Genomic DNA, 12,670 nt, shown 5'->3' with positions numbered 1-12,670 from the left:
TGTGGAGATTATTGAACAAACTTTATAGCCAGCTAAACCCAATAGATATGCCTCTTGATAACTCTGTGGCTAAATGATTCACAGGTGGAAGCAGTTTTATTTTAAAAATGTACCGTAAAAGCAGGGACTTTGTAATAGTCAGTTTCTATGATACCATAGAAGCAAATGCTCTCCCACTCACACTTCTGCCCCAAAGCAAAACTCATCATTTTTATTCATACCTTATAGTTAAAATAAGAAAAAAAAATCTTGAAACATCCACAGAGATTCCACATATGGGTTTCTAGTACTTCATGCTTCTATCTAGAAGGAAAGGAAGATATCAATAACTAAACAGACCCTAATAATATATATTGATCCTCAGGGTCTTCTGTCACCAAATTGCTCCTTACTTCCCAGAATCCTGCAGGGTTTTAATTCTGAAATCAATGAACATATCTTCCCTAGAGCTTTAGCTGGATATGTAGGTCTCTTCTAGATTCCTCCCAGATACATAAGATACATAGACAGGGCTTTCATATGGGTCTTAAATTTGGTATGCATTAATAACCCACTCTTTGGAGGGGACTGGTTTCTTTTTTGACTTGTAGTCCTGGCATAAATGACAATCAATAAGAAAACAAGGGCCTCAGGACATACTGGCATAAGCATGCTAGAGGACAAATTCTTGTAGGAGTCAGAGGGGCAGTCACATCTCTTGTTCCCTGGAACAGTGTTATAGTTAGATTTCCCATCACTGTGACCAAACAAGCTGACAAGAACAATTTTAGAGGAAGAAGCGTTTATTTGGCACTGATGGTTTTATAGGTCTCAGCCCATAGACAGTCTCCTGTATTAAGTCAGAGCCCCTGAAGAGGCAGAATATCAGGGTGGAAGGGTGTGATGGAGGAAATCATCTCAGGACATGACAAGCAGGAAGAAGAGACAGCTCCATTTATCAAGGACAAAATATGTACTCCCAAGGCACACCCCCAGTGAACCACCTCCTCCAGCCATAACCTACCTGCTTACAGTTAGTCCTAGTTAATCCTAGCAAGGAAATAATTCACTGATTATGTCAAAACTCTCGTAACTCAATCATGTCAACTGTGAACCTCTTGCATTGTCTCGCACATGAACTTTTGGGGGATACCTGATATCTAAACCATAACAAACAGCTTCACCTACCTGTTATAAAGGTAACAACATTAATATTGTGAAAATAGAAGGGCATTAGACTTCTTATTTGTTGAGTAGGGAGGAGTTTGTGCACACTTAAATTCCACTAGTTGTACTGGGGTCAACCCCTCAAGATACGTAGTGCTTAATATTAACCCATTATGTCAGCTATCCTGTGTATTAGTTTTTGGAGGTGTCCTATACATTAAACTGAGCAACAAATAGACCACTTATGGTTAACTTTGAAGTAAATTATTTTTCTTAGAGTGGTATTCTTTTGAGAAAGGTCATTGGTGAATGATGAGATCATTTGAAATATTTAAAAGTTCATTGTGAAAATAGCAGAAACTTTACTGCAAAAGTTACTTTTACTAAATATTCAGTGGAACACTACTATGTACCTAATTGGTATAAGAAATGCATTCGTGAAAGTATTTTCTAGAAGTAGGTTGCCATTTTATTTTAAGTAATGTTCTATATTTTAAATTACTGATGTTTGAAAACAACTGTCCTATAAACAGAATACAGGACCATGTATATTGCTTAGTAATGTGCAGCGTGTCCCACTGCTGCCTGGCAAACTCTAATGTGTTGTTCCTTGTGTTGGATTATGGGAAAAGTTCTCAAGAAAGGTCTAACCATGATCTTTAGTGTGGGAGCAAGGCAGTTCTCCAAATGCTTGAGGTGGCAGAGAATCCACTATTCACCAGTTATGACGTGTTGACACCCCTTCAGGAGACTGGATTCCAACCCACTGGCTGGAAAAGGCAAAACAGGCCAAACGGGTATTATCTGAAATGACAACAGTGATGAAAAAACAAGGTCATGTGGTTAGATTTGATACCAATAATGAAATTCTCCTTGTAAAATAGTAAGATAATAAATGCTTCATCATTCTAACAAACTATGATACAATGGAACCACCTGGAAAAGTTCAATGATGAGAAAAAAAAAAAGAAAGAGTAGAACTAATGAGCTTCAACCAGAAGTAGTGGGTACCTGCAATGATTTCAATGGTGCTATGGGTAAATGTGATTGGTTGGTTTCCAAAGGGTATTTGCCTTTGTTCACTCATATAACTGACATGTGTATTATAAATGCATGGATTGTTCACAAACTTGTGAACAAAGGCAAATATCTTAAATTTGTTGGATTTCAAAAGAGACATCTATTTAGCCTACTTAGAACAATGCAATGAGAAACCATCGGGAGGAGGACAGTGTAATACACCTGAACTCATACTGTCCAAGATGATATCAGATTTTTTTTTTTTTTTTTTGGTGGTGCTGGGAATGGAACGCAGGGCCTTGTGCATGCTAGGTAGGCACTCTACCAATTGAGCTATATCCCCAGCCCCATGATACCAGATTTGGCATGAGAAATCATACTGTTCTCAAACAGCAAGAAATATGAAGGTGTCAAAATAAGCCATGTCATGCAAAACTGACAACATGTTGTCAAAAATGTAATGTAACCCTTTGAAATGTTTTGCTCCTTTCCACCAAAAAATTATTGTTAACAGGTCATGAAGGTCACTTCTTTGTATATTGTGCAGTGCATGAAAGGATGTTGTATTTGTCCTATGTATAAGATATCTTATAAAAATTCCCAGAATTGAAAAACTTGGGAGTTAATGGGTTAAGGATATATACAAAGAAGCCAAATATCTACAAAAATATAACCAAAAGGGATCCATGGAAGGTATATGACAAATGCTATCTGGTCCCACCTGGCCTTTACCACTTTCAGGGCTGTTAATCATCATTATCTCACTTCTTATTTGGGGGTCTTGCATATTTAACATAATGATAAGATTTGTGTCTTCCAAACTTCACTAGCTCCAGGACAAGCTAATTTTTTTCAACCCTCCCAAACCAAAAACCAATCTTGCCCCCTTTGCAATCAGGCAGGGAGGGATTTCATAACAACCATACATCATTCAGAGTCCTCCACCTCTTTCCTCTTAGTAATGATGAGAATAAAATCTCTCAGGGGTAAATGCGACTATAAGAGACCAGAATGGGGGAAACGTGGCAGATAAACTCTCAAGCCTTAATTCATAATGTTACTGTAATCATTTCCTACTCTTCTACCATAACAATGCATGGAATATGCCTTTTCCCACCCTCCTATTCTTAAATCAGATCAACCATAAACAGGTGTTCATAAACTGGGCATAGGGTGGCCCAGGAGATATCCCAAGAGTCTTCCACAAGAAAGACACTCCTTTAAAAGGATACCATAAAATTTCCAGCCCTTCCCAACCCAGCCACTTACTAGAAGCCTGGCTCATTCTGTTTCTCCCATTCAGGGCTGTTCCCTTTCTCATCAATGTAAAGACCCTCCTATTAAAGCTTTGCCTATATGTTCATGCTCATCTGAGTCAACCCATTTTACCTGAATGAGGTAATATGTCTGCTGAATCAGAAATTCTCATCTTCAGTATCACCAGTGGCATGCAGCCTGCCTATCACTAATGCACAAAAGGTCACCAAGCCAACCAGGTCCTCCCTACTTGTCCTGGGGTCCCAGTTGAAAAATACCCTTTGTTGCTAGCTCATGAGTCTCCTTGCTTTTATTTCCAACAAGAACATACAAGTCAGTGAAACAGAGCTTCTCCAGGTATCCCATGCCAGGTACTAAGCAGAAAATGAAGCAGGGAGGTGGACACACTTTATTTCATTGAACATTAAGGATTTCTGTTGAGAACCTGACACCATGGACAGTTGACAGACTGTGAATACTGTCTTCCAGTTGACTGGGTCTAAAACCCACAAACAACCAAAATTGGGACTCTCCGAGTAAGTCCTATATATCCACAGGAGAAAGACAGGTCCCTGAAAGAGGCTCAGCAAAGAACATGAGGATTTAGGTAGGTCTTTGTCTCCAGAGACTGGCAAACACTGGAGAGTAGGAAATGCCTAGTGTGGAGGCACAGGTGAACAAATAGATCTCACTGTAAGGACTGGTGGAAAATCAAAGACAAACTTCCACCAACAACCAGGTAGCAGTTAGGTCATTAAGCCCACACATGCCCTATGACCAGCTAGTAATTCTGCTGCAGATTTATATCCCCACAGACATGTTATCTTGTGTCCCAGGACAGGCAGGGGACTACTCCCTGGGGAGAGTATGTTTCACTGTGTGGCCCAGTAATGCTGTGGTACAAAGATATGAGGGTCCCTGTGGACACTTTGCAAGCCAAACAAAAACAGAAGGGCATGCAACATCAAGTGGGTAAATAACAAAGGCTTGCTTGTTAAACAGGGATGCAGTTTACAAGAACACATGCCAATAAGAGTCATAATATTAGAATCAGGGAGGGGAGTAGGTATGAACAGGAGGCAGAGAGTGAGAGAGAGGGAGTTGGCTCTGCCATGTTCTCTCTTCCAGAATTTGGAAGCCAACTAGTTGTCTCTCCTATGGGGTAGGTTGCACCCCATTTATTCCAGACCACCAAGGCTCTACCCCTTCAGAGGGCCTGGTAGGCAGGGAGAACTTTTCTGTACCCTATGTGAAATCCTCCTCACTCTCCCATCTGGGAGCCAATGGGCCCTTCCAAAAACAGCTCCCAGAGTCACAGCATTCTTTAAAGCTATTTCAAACCCTCTGGGCTCCTCTCATCAGCCACATCATGATAGAGCTCTTCTGAGTTTTGCCAGGTGGGGTGCCTACAGCTCTACCTGTGTCACCCCATATCATATTATGACAATCCCGGCCAGTGAGTAACATGAGTGTCTCTGTTTTGCAGAAAAGGAAACAGGTTTAAAAAGGTACAGTCAGAGACAGAGGCCACCTGCGGAGGCCCCCTGAGGCTGAGATCAGAGAGGATGCAGAGATACAAAACAGTGCCCAGGCTCCATTTCTCTTTCCACCATATGCTGACCAGGTCCATCCCGGGAATCCCAGACCTGCACACTATTGGGACCACTCAACATGATGCCCTGGATTTTGCCCTGAGAATGGTGAGGACATTTACCCTTGACCCTGAAGGCCCACAACTGCCCCATTACACCTTCCTGAGAAAGGTTCAGAGTGAGCCTGCCATGCCACATCAGCCAGCAGAAGAAGCGGTTCCTGGCAGTGTCCCTCCTGGAAAGCCCACAGATTCAATCGAGTATTTTATCCAAAGCTGGTAAAGGATGCCAAGAAGTTCCAGGACCTTCTCTATCAGCTTGGAAGACAAGGATGAAAGATGACCCTTTTGAGATGCCTTAATTACAGTCCTGCAGATGCAACAAAATGGGCTAAATGAGATTCTGATATCTCCTTCAAACCCGTGGGCCACCCCAGCCCTCCTTAATGAAGCTGCCAACCACTAGCGTTTGCAAAGGGAGCTGCACAGAAATGGCCCTGAACCAAATATGTGGGACCTTGTACAACTCTCTTGTCTGCACATTTCTCTCCCTTCTGCTGTAAGGTGAAGGCCAAAACTGAGCACGTAAAAGCCACATGCACTGGTATGGTGGGCTTGCAGTGTAGACAGGGCCTCTTCCCCATCAGCAGGGGACCCTTTCCAGGTGTACCGAGGATCCATTGTGAGAGGCAGCCAGGCTGCCATCAATTGACAAGATCCTACATCTTGCTGTCTCTTTCTTCATCTTTTCCATGCAGAGACAGAAGGAGAAAGGCTTAGATGAACCTTCAAAGGTTCTTTACAGTTCCAGGATCTAAAACTGAGCTGGATCTGTCAGTCTGCCAGCTGGCCTGCTCCCCACTGAAGGTTTCCTAACTCTTCACTTCTGAGGGTCCAGCAACACGCTCCTTCCACTCATGCAGATTTAATAAACACCTGCTGTGTACCAAGGATGTGAGGCACAGGGATGTAATGTGCACAAACTGTTACTCCCCTCATGGGACTTATGGCCAGGTAAGTAACACACTTATCTGGAGCTCAGACCCCCAAGCTCCATACAGTGCCTCCCCAATGTGAAGTCTTCCCCTGTAGTCCATCCCACTCTGGTCACCTTGAGTGGACTCTGCTGCCACACAATAAAATGTTCTAAAATAATAGGTTTTGAGGCTGAGAATTGCACCTTGATTCTTCACCATTCTCCATCCCAGCACACACAGGAACTTCATCACATCTACCCAGAGCCCAGGTGTGCTGGGAGCTAGGATTCCCATTCCACATGAAGAAGAGGGACTGAGGAGTTGCTGAGAGCTCAGAGGCATAGACAATGAAATAAATTGTCTTTATTTTTCAAGTTTTCAATCCAGTGAGTCACATGAACTCTTTCCACAAATCATTCAAAAGAATCAACTCTTGGTGTACCCTCATAGTGGCTGCATGGCGGCAGATGAGCAGCTCCCTCCCCTTCCATCACATGACTGGTGGAGTAGCCTAAGCACAGACCATCAGGACCTGGTTGTCCCCTAGCTGCAGCCTACAAAACTTCTGGTGAAGTTCAGGCCTGAGTTAGTTTATCCCCAAGGCTACCCATGTCCCAGACAGGCCAAAAGGGCTCAGGACTGAGTCTCTTCTCCCCAGAATGAAACACGCAGCCTCGCTACCTCTCACAATGGATCCTCCGTACACCTGGAAAGTGTCCCCTGCCACAGGGCCCCCATCACAGGCAAACTTCTAACCACCCATCCCAACCCCTGTTCTAAATCTTCCTTTCCAAATAGGGTGACAACTGATCTTGGGGTTGTGAAACTTGTCATGTTGTCATGTGTGCTTAAAGACACCAGAACATAATGGGCCCCTAGAGGGTTGGAGGTGGGCAGTCCTGACCCAGGCCTTCTGCTGCCATCGTTTTACTGACAGCCTCAGTGTCCATCCCACTGGAATGGATCTGCAGGCCCTGGGCCAGACCAACCCAGCACGACACCTGACATTTCTCAGGGCCTCACTCAGCTTCCAGCTACAGTTGCTCAGGTCCTATGCCACAGTGACTGCCCCCATTCTCTGTTCCTGAGTCTGATGTTGCTCAAGCAGGAGGAGGAAAGAAAATGCGGCTCCCTACCCTGCAAAGGCATCCCTTGCTCTTTGATAGTATAATAGCACAAATTCCAGATTCAACAGCTTCAAAGATCAATTGTCAATTATCAATCAAAATGTTCAAAATATTAAACTAAAAAATGAATGAAACAGAAACCCAGTGTTATGGTTTGGATGTAAGGCATCCCCTTAAAGCTCATGTGTGAGACAATGCAAGAAAGTTCAGAGGAGAAATGATTGGGTTATGAGAGTCTTAACCCAGTCAGTGAATTAATCCCCTGATAGGGATTAACTGAGTGATAACTGAAGTGGAAGGGTGTGGCTGGAGGAGATGCGAATTGGCAGTGTGGCTTTGGGGTATATATTTGTATCTGACAAATGGAGACCTCTCTCTCTCTGCTTGCTGATCATCATGTGAGCTGCTTCCTTCTGCCATACTCTTTGGCTGTGATGTTCAGCTTCACCTTGAGCCCCAAGGAATGGAGTCAGCCTTCTATGGACTGAGACCTCTGAAACTGTAAGCCCTCAAATAAACTGTTACTCTTCTGCAACTGTTCATGTTAGATCCTTAAGCAAAAGTACCAAAAAACTGACTAAAACACCCAGAAATGTCCTTTTTTTGGATTCTAATTCCAAAGGAAATACATGAAATAAATGATGTACAGAGGAAGGATGTGCTTAAACAGACCTGTTTTTGAACTGACCTTCCCTGAGGCCATAGGCAAGGTTTGTTGAGCTCAGTGCAGGCTTGTGTACTATAAGCAGAGAAAGGCCCAGCAATGCCCCACATGGATGCTCATGGTGACATTATAGACCAGGCCAGCATGCACTGCCCTGAGATTCCTCCAGGAGCACCAGGTCAGAAGTGCAAACCTTGTGCATCCTTTGGCTGACTGCCCAGCATATGGTAGGAGCTTGGTCCAGGGCTGCTACGAGGGTCAGGTCCTTCCCTCGTCACTGTCCTGTTCTTCAGGGAGGAATCTGATGAACAGCAGGCTCCTTGCTGAAACAGGAATGGCGAGATCCTCTTCCCAAGGTTCATAAATGCTCACTGAAGACCAGCAGCTCTCAGCAGCAACCCAGAAGCATCCCCTGAGTAAGAGCAAAAGGAGGAAGGGACATTTAAAGGGACATCTTAAATCACATCAGCCCCTCAGGTACAAAGCCAAAATGACCTGGTGTGGAATCACCAGCTGGGAGAAGGGGAGTTGCAGTTTTTCCAGGAATCTCCACCCCTTTATTTTCCCAGGGACTTGGCCATGGACTCGCTCTACCTCTACCCTGTCCTGAACCCCTGCAATGGAACCCCTGTTTGATTTCTGACTCCCATTGCCATTTCTCCATCCCTGCAGAATCATACACAGCACCTCAGTCTACCCCCACCTGCTGGTCCAAACCAAACAAGTCCCATGGAGCCAGGTTGCCAGTCTCACTACATCCTTTACTGAGCAGAAAGGAAAATGTGTCTTCAATAGCATGCCACTAGCAGGCAGATATCACCTCCTTCTGGATAGCTGGTGACTTGCTTGGCAATAACTGTACTCCATCAGCTCCTTGTTGTCTGTTCTCTGCCACCTTAGGGTCCCTTTGGCTCTGCCAACTCTCCATCACTTATGCTATTCTGTGTCTTAAAGGTACTGTAAACTTAGGTCTTTTGGAGTTTCCAAGTTACATTCTAAGGTGGTCACTGTCTTAGAGTTTTTTGTTACAATTACAAAATACTTCAGACTGGGTAATATGTAAAGAATTGAGGTTTATTTATCTCACAGTTCTAGAGACTTGGAAGTCCAGAACATGGCACCAGCATCTGGTGAAGGTCTTTTTGCTGTATCATAGCACAACAGAGGGCATCACATGGTGAGACAGAGCAAGCATGTTCACTCTAGTCTCTCTTCCTCTTTTCATAAAGTTGTTAATGCTATTATGGGGGTTCCCACCTTATGATCCTATCCAATACTAGTTACTTCCCAAAAGTCCCACCTCTAAATGCCATTAGCATACAATTTGGGGGTTAAGTTTTCTATTCATAACATGTGGGAGACACATCCAAACCATAACCATTACTATTGCAGATTTTTCATGAAAAATTTGGGGAAAGGTGAGACACATGGTCTAAGCAGTTGATGATAGTGGCTTGGACAAGGTAGAGAGGGTGGCCACTGAGAGAAGTGGACAAACTTAAGACATACTTTAGAAAGAGAACTGGAAGGACTTGCTGAGAAATTTACTAATGAAACTGATAAATCAAGTCTGATTTCCTACTTCCTGGCTTACGTGGGGAAATCATGTTGCCATTTAATGACAAAGGAAACACTGGGGAGGAGAGAACCGGTTGGGGAGAAACTGAAGAAATGTTGGGGACATGTTAATTTTGCACTGTTTCTGACAAATGTAACTGATGGTGAACTGAAAATACAAGCAGACATAATCCCTGAACCACTAGAGGTCTCAGACTCCTCCTCTGGGAAATGAAAAGAATTGGGAAAAAAAAAAATTTCAGTGACCCATCATTGTCCATATCAGCCTTCCTTCCAACTGTTGTGGATTGGAGGTGAGGTGTCCCCCAAAAGCTCATGTGTGAGACAATTCAAGAAGGCTCAGAGGATGGGATTAATTTAGTGGTAGCCTAAGGCTGGTAGGGTGTGGATGGAGGAGGTTGGTCATTGGGGGTGTGCCTTGGAGTATATATTTGGTATCTGGTGAGTGGAGTCTCTCTCTCTGTGTGTGCTTTCTGATCATTATATGAACTGCTTCCCTGCAGCACACTTTTCTGCCATGATGTTCTACCCTCACCTCAAGTCCTGAGGGATGGAGCTGGCTATCTATGGATTGAGACCTCTGAAATTGTGAGCCTCCAAATAACCTTTTTCTCCTTTATTTTTATTTATTTAATTTTTTGTTTGATTTTATTTTTTAAATAGATGACAGCAGATATGCATTGCAATTCTTATTACACATATAGATCATAATTTTTCATATCTCTGTTTATATATAAAGTGTGTTCATATCAATTCATGTCTTCATACATGTACTTTGGATAATGATGTCCATCACATTACACCATCATTGCTAACCCCTTGCCCCCTCCCTTGCCCTCCCACCCCTCTGCCCTATCTAGAGTTCATCTATTCCTCCCATGTTCCCTCTCCCTACCCCACTATGAGTCAGTCACCTTATATCAGAGAAAACATTCTGCATTTGTTTTTTGTGATTGGCTGACTTCACTTAGCATTATCTTCTTCAATGCCATCCATTTACCTGCAAATGCCATGAGTTCATTCTCTTTTATTGCTGAGTAATATGCCACATTTGTTTTATCCATTCCTCTATTGAAGGGCTTCTAAGTTGGTTCCACAGCTTAGCTATTGTGAATTGTGCTGCTATAAACATTGATGTGGCTGTGTCCCTGTAGTATGCTGTTTTTAAGTCCTTTGAGTATAGACCGAGAAGCATAGCTGGATCAAATGGTGGTTCCATTCCCAGTCTTCCAAGAAAACTCCATACTGCTTTCCATATTGGCTGCACAAATTTGCAGTCCCACCAGCAATGTATGAATGTACCTTTTTCCCCACATCCTTGCCAACACTTGTTGTTGTTTGTCTTCATAGTAGCTGCCATTCTGACTGGAGTGAGATGATATCTTAGAGTGGTTTTGATTTGCATTTCTCTAATTACTAGAGATGATGAACATTTTTCTTATATTTGTTGATTGATTGTATATCCTCTTCTGATAGTTCAGGTTCTGTTCAGGTTCTTGGCACAGTTATTGATTGGGTTATTTGTTTAAATTGTTCTTGTCAGATGTTTTTTTTTTTTTTTTTTTTTTTTTTTTTTGTCATGGCTGCAAAAGAAACTTGACTAAAACACCAACAACCAACACACTCTAGGATGGAGTCTCTATAGAACTTGGACCTGTTGATTTATTTCTCAGTTGAAAGATCTCAGTAAAATCATGCCTTTGGGAGATAGAAGCATAAAGATAGTCCTTTAGGAGAACTTGGGCAATCATCTGTGAAGAAGACATGGGAAGAAAAGAGAAGATGATTTCAGACTGCCTGAACCTTGAGGAGCCTCAACATGAACTGGTTGGGGAGAGAAGAATGACGCTAATCTATTCTGTCCTTTTAGCACTTCCCAAAAATGATGGGCAAAGCAACAGAAAACATGTTAAATCTTAAAAGATTCAAGTTTTCCCTCCAGTTGTGAAGTATATCTGCTAGGGAAAAAAAGACAGCAAATATTAGCTAAAAGCCAGTCTGAATTCAACCTGGAAATTATTCTGTGAGTGCTGCAACCCTGTTATATCCAGAGAGTAACTCTAAAGCCAAAGGAAAGAATTTTCTAAAGAAAGACATTCTCTATTTATTAGAGGTTGGGAAATGGTGGGATGGGTGAAGGGAGGCTGAATTTGACCATTGCCTGTGCGTACATGTATTGAGTTATCCTACTGCACCCCAATAATATGTACAATTAAGACATGTCAATCAAAAATATTTTTAATTAAAAAAAAACCTTTGGACACTGAAAATATGATTTCCTCTAGTTTGAAAGTTGTTTCCATGGCACTATGTATTCAAATAATTCAATGATGGAAAACATAATTTTTTTGAAGGAAGAAATTAGAGGAACTACTTGAGGCTTCATAACACTTCAGGTATTCTGAACACAAACTTATGTCAAGTTTGCCCACATAAATCTAAAAGTCTGAAGTGTAGATCAATGCAATGAGCCCCCAAAACAGGGCACAACAAATAGAAATTAAGTAACTCATACAAGAAGCAATTTGTTGTCATTTTTTAAAATATAAAATTGTGTAGTTTACCCAACTCTTTTATCTCATCAAGACAAGTAAGTTTTCTGCCCCATTGGGTATCAGACTAATATTCAGCTTCTTTGTATATTAAAAGTAAATTTAGAAACTACAATCAGATTAAAAAGAAGACATGCTGCTTACTCATACACTTTCATCTTAATCTATTTAATTTCCAAAACTGCTACCTAAACAAAAAATGAACAGGGTCATTTTAATTTTCAAATTATATGTTTCTAAAAAAACACAGTCCATTAACTTCCAGCCTAGGAAAGTTATTTGACTATGAGATTTAACTAATCATTTGTGAATGTGAGAAATGAAGCATTAAAATTAAGACTGTTTTCAGATTCTACTAAATTCTGCTGTTATTCATTGTTCAAAAATAAGTTGGGAGGGGGAATCCAAGATGGTGGGCAAGAGAGAGGCTGCATTCCGTGTTGCTCTGTGACCTTGGATTCTAGTAGTGGGAATTCTGTTTCTCTGAGAGTTATTAGAGGACCCCTGATGGCTAATCCCATGCAGGAATCCCAGCCGCCATGCCTGCTCAGGTCTACAGAACTCAAAGTCAGTGCAGGTCTCTTGGCCGCTCACCCACAGAGGACCACAAGCATCAGCACTGGCTGGGGACCCCTGGCCACCCACCTGAGCTGGAATCACAGCCTCTGTTCCCACAAAAGATACCCAGCCACTACCCACAGGCAGAGAATCTGGCTGCCACCCCCATCCACCAATGTAGGACTCCCCCTGTCGCCTCC

At 42.5% G+C, this 12,670-nt stretch overlaps 1 long non-coding RNA gene across 5 annotated transcripts in view; it reads right to left on the bottom strand.

Annotated features, from left to right (window-relative positions):
- Positions 1-314: 314 nt before the first annotated feature.
- The window catches only part of LOC308631583, a 186,775-nt gene continuing 174,419 nt past the window's right edge, over positions 315-12,670 (bottom strand). For 2 of the 5 annotated variants that reach the window (XR_014018264.1, XR_014018266.1), the window contains 2 exons: positions 10,275-11,111; positions 5,599-8,194 (listed from right to left, as the gene is read on the bottom strand). This is a non-coding gene — a long non-coding RNA (uncharacterized lncRNA). Of the gene's footprint in view, positions 1,951-5,598; positions 8,195-10,274; positions 11,112-12,670 lie in introns of those variants that run through there. The other 3 variants (XR_014018263.1, XR_014018265.1, XR_014018267.1) reach the window with 3 other exon arrangements.

The sequence above is a fragment of the Spermophilus citellus genome (assembly GCF_964194105.1).
Source record: "Spermophilus citellus genome assembly, chromosome: 12".
NCBI lineage: Eukaryota > Metazoa > Chordata > Mammalia > Rodentia > Sciuridae > Spermophilus > Spermophilus citellus.
The sequence above is the reverse complement of the archived record's forward strand: the minus strand, read 5'-3'. Positions and strand labels throughout refer to the sequence as shown.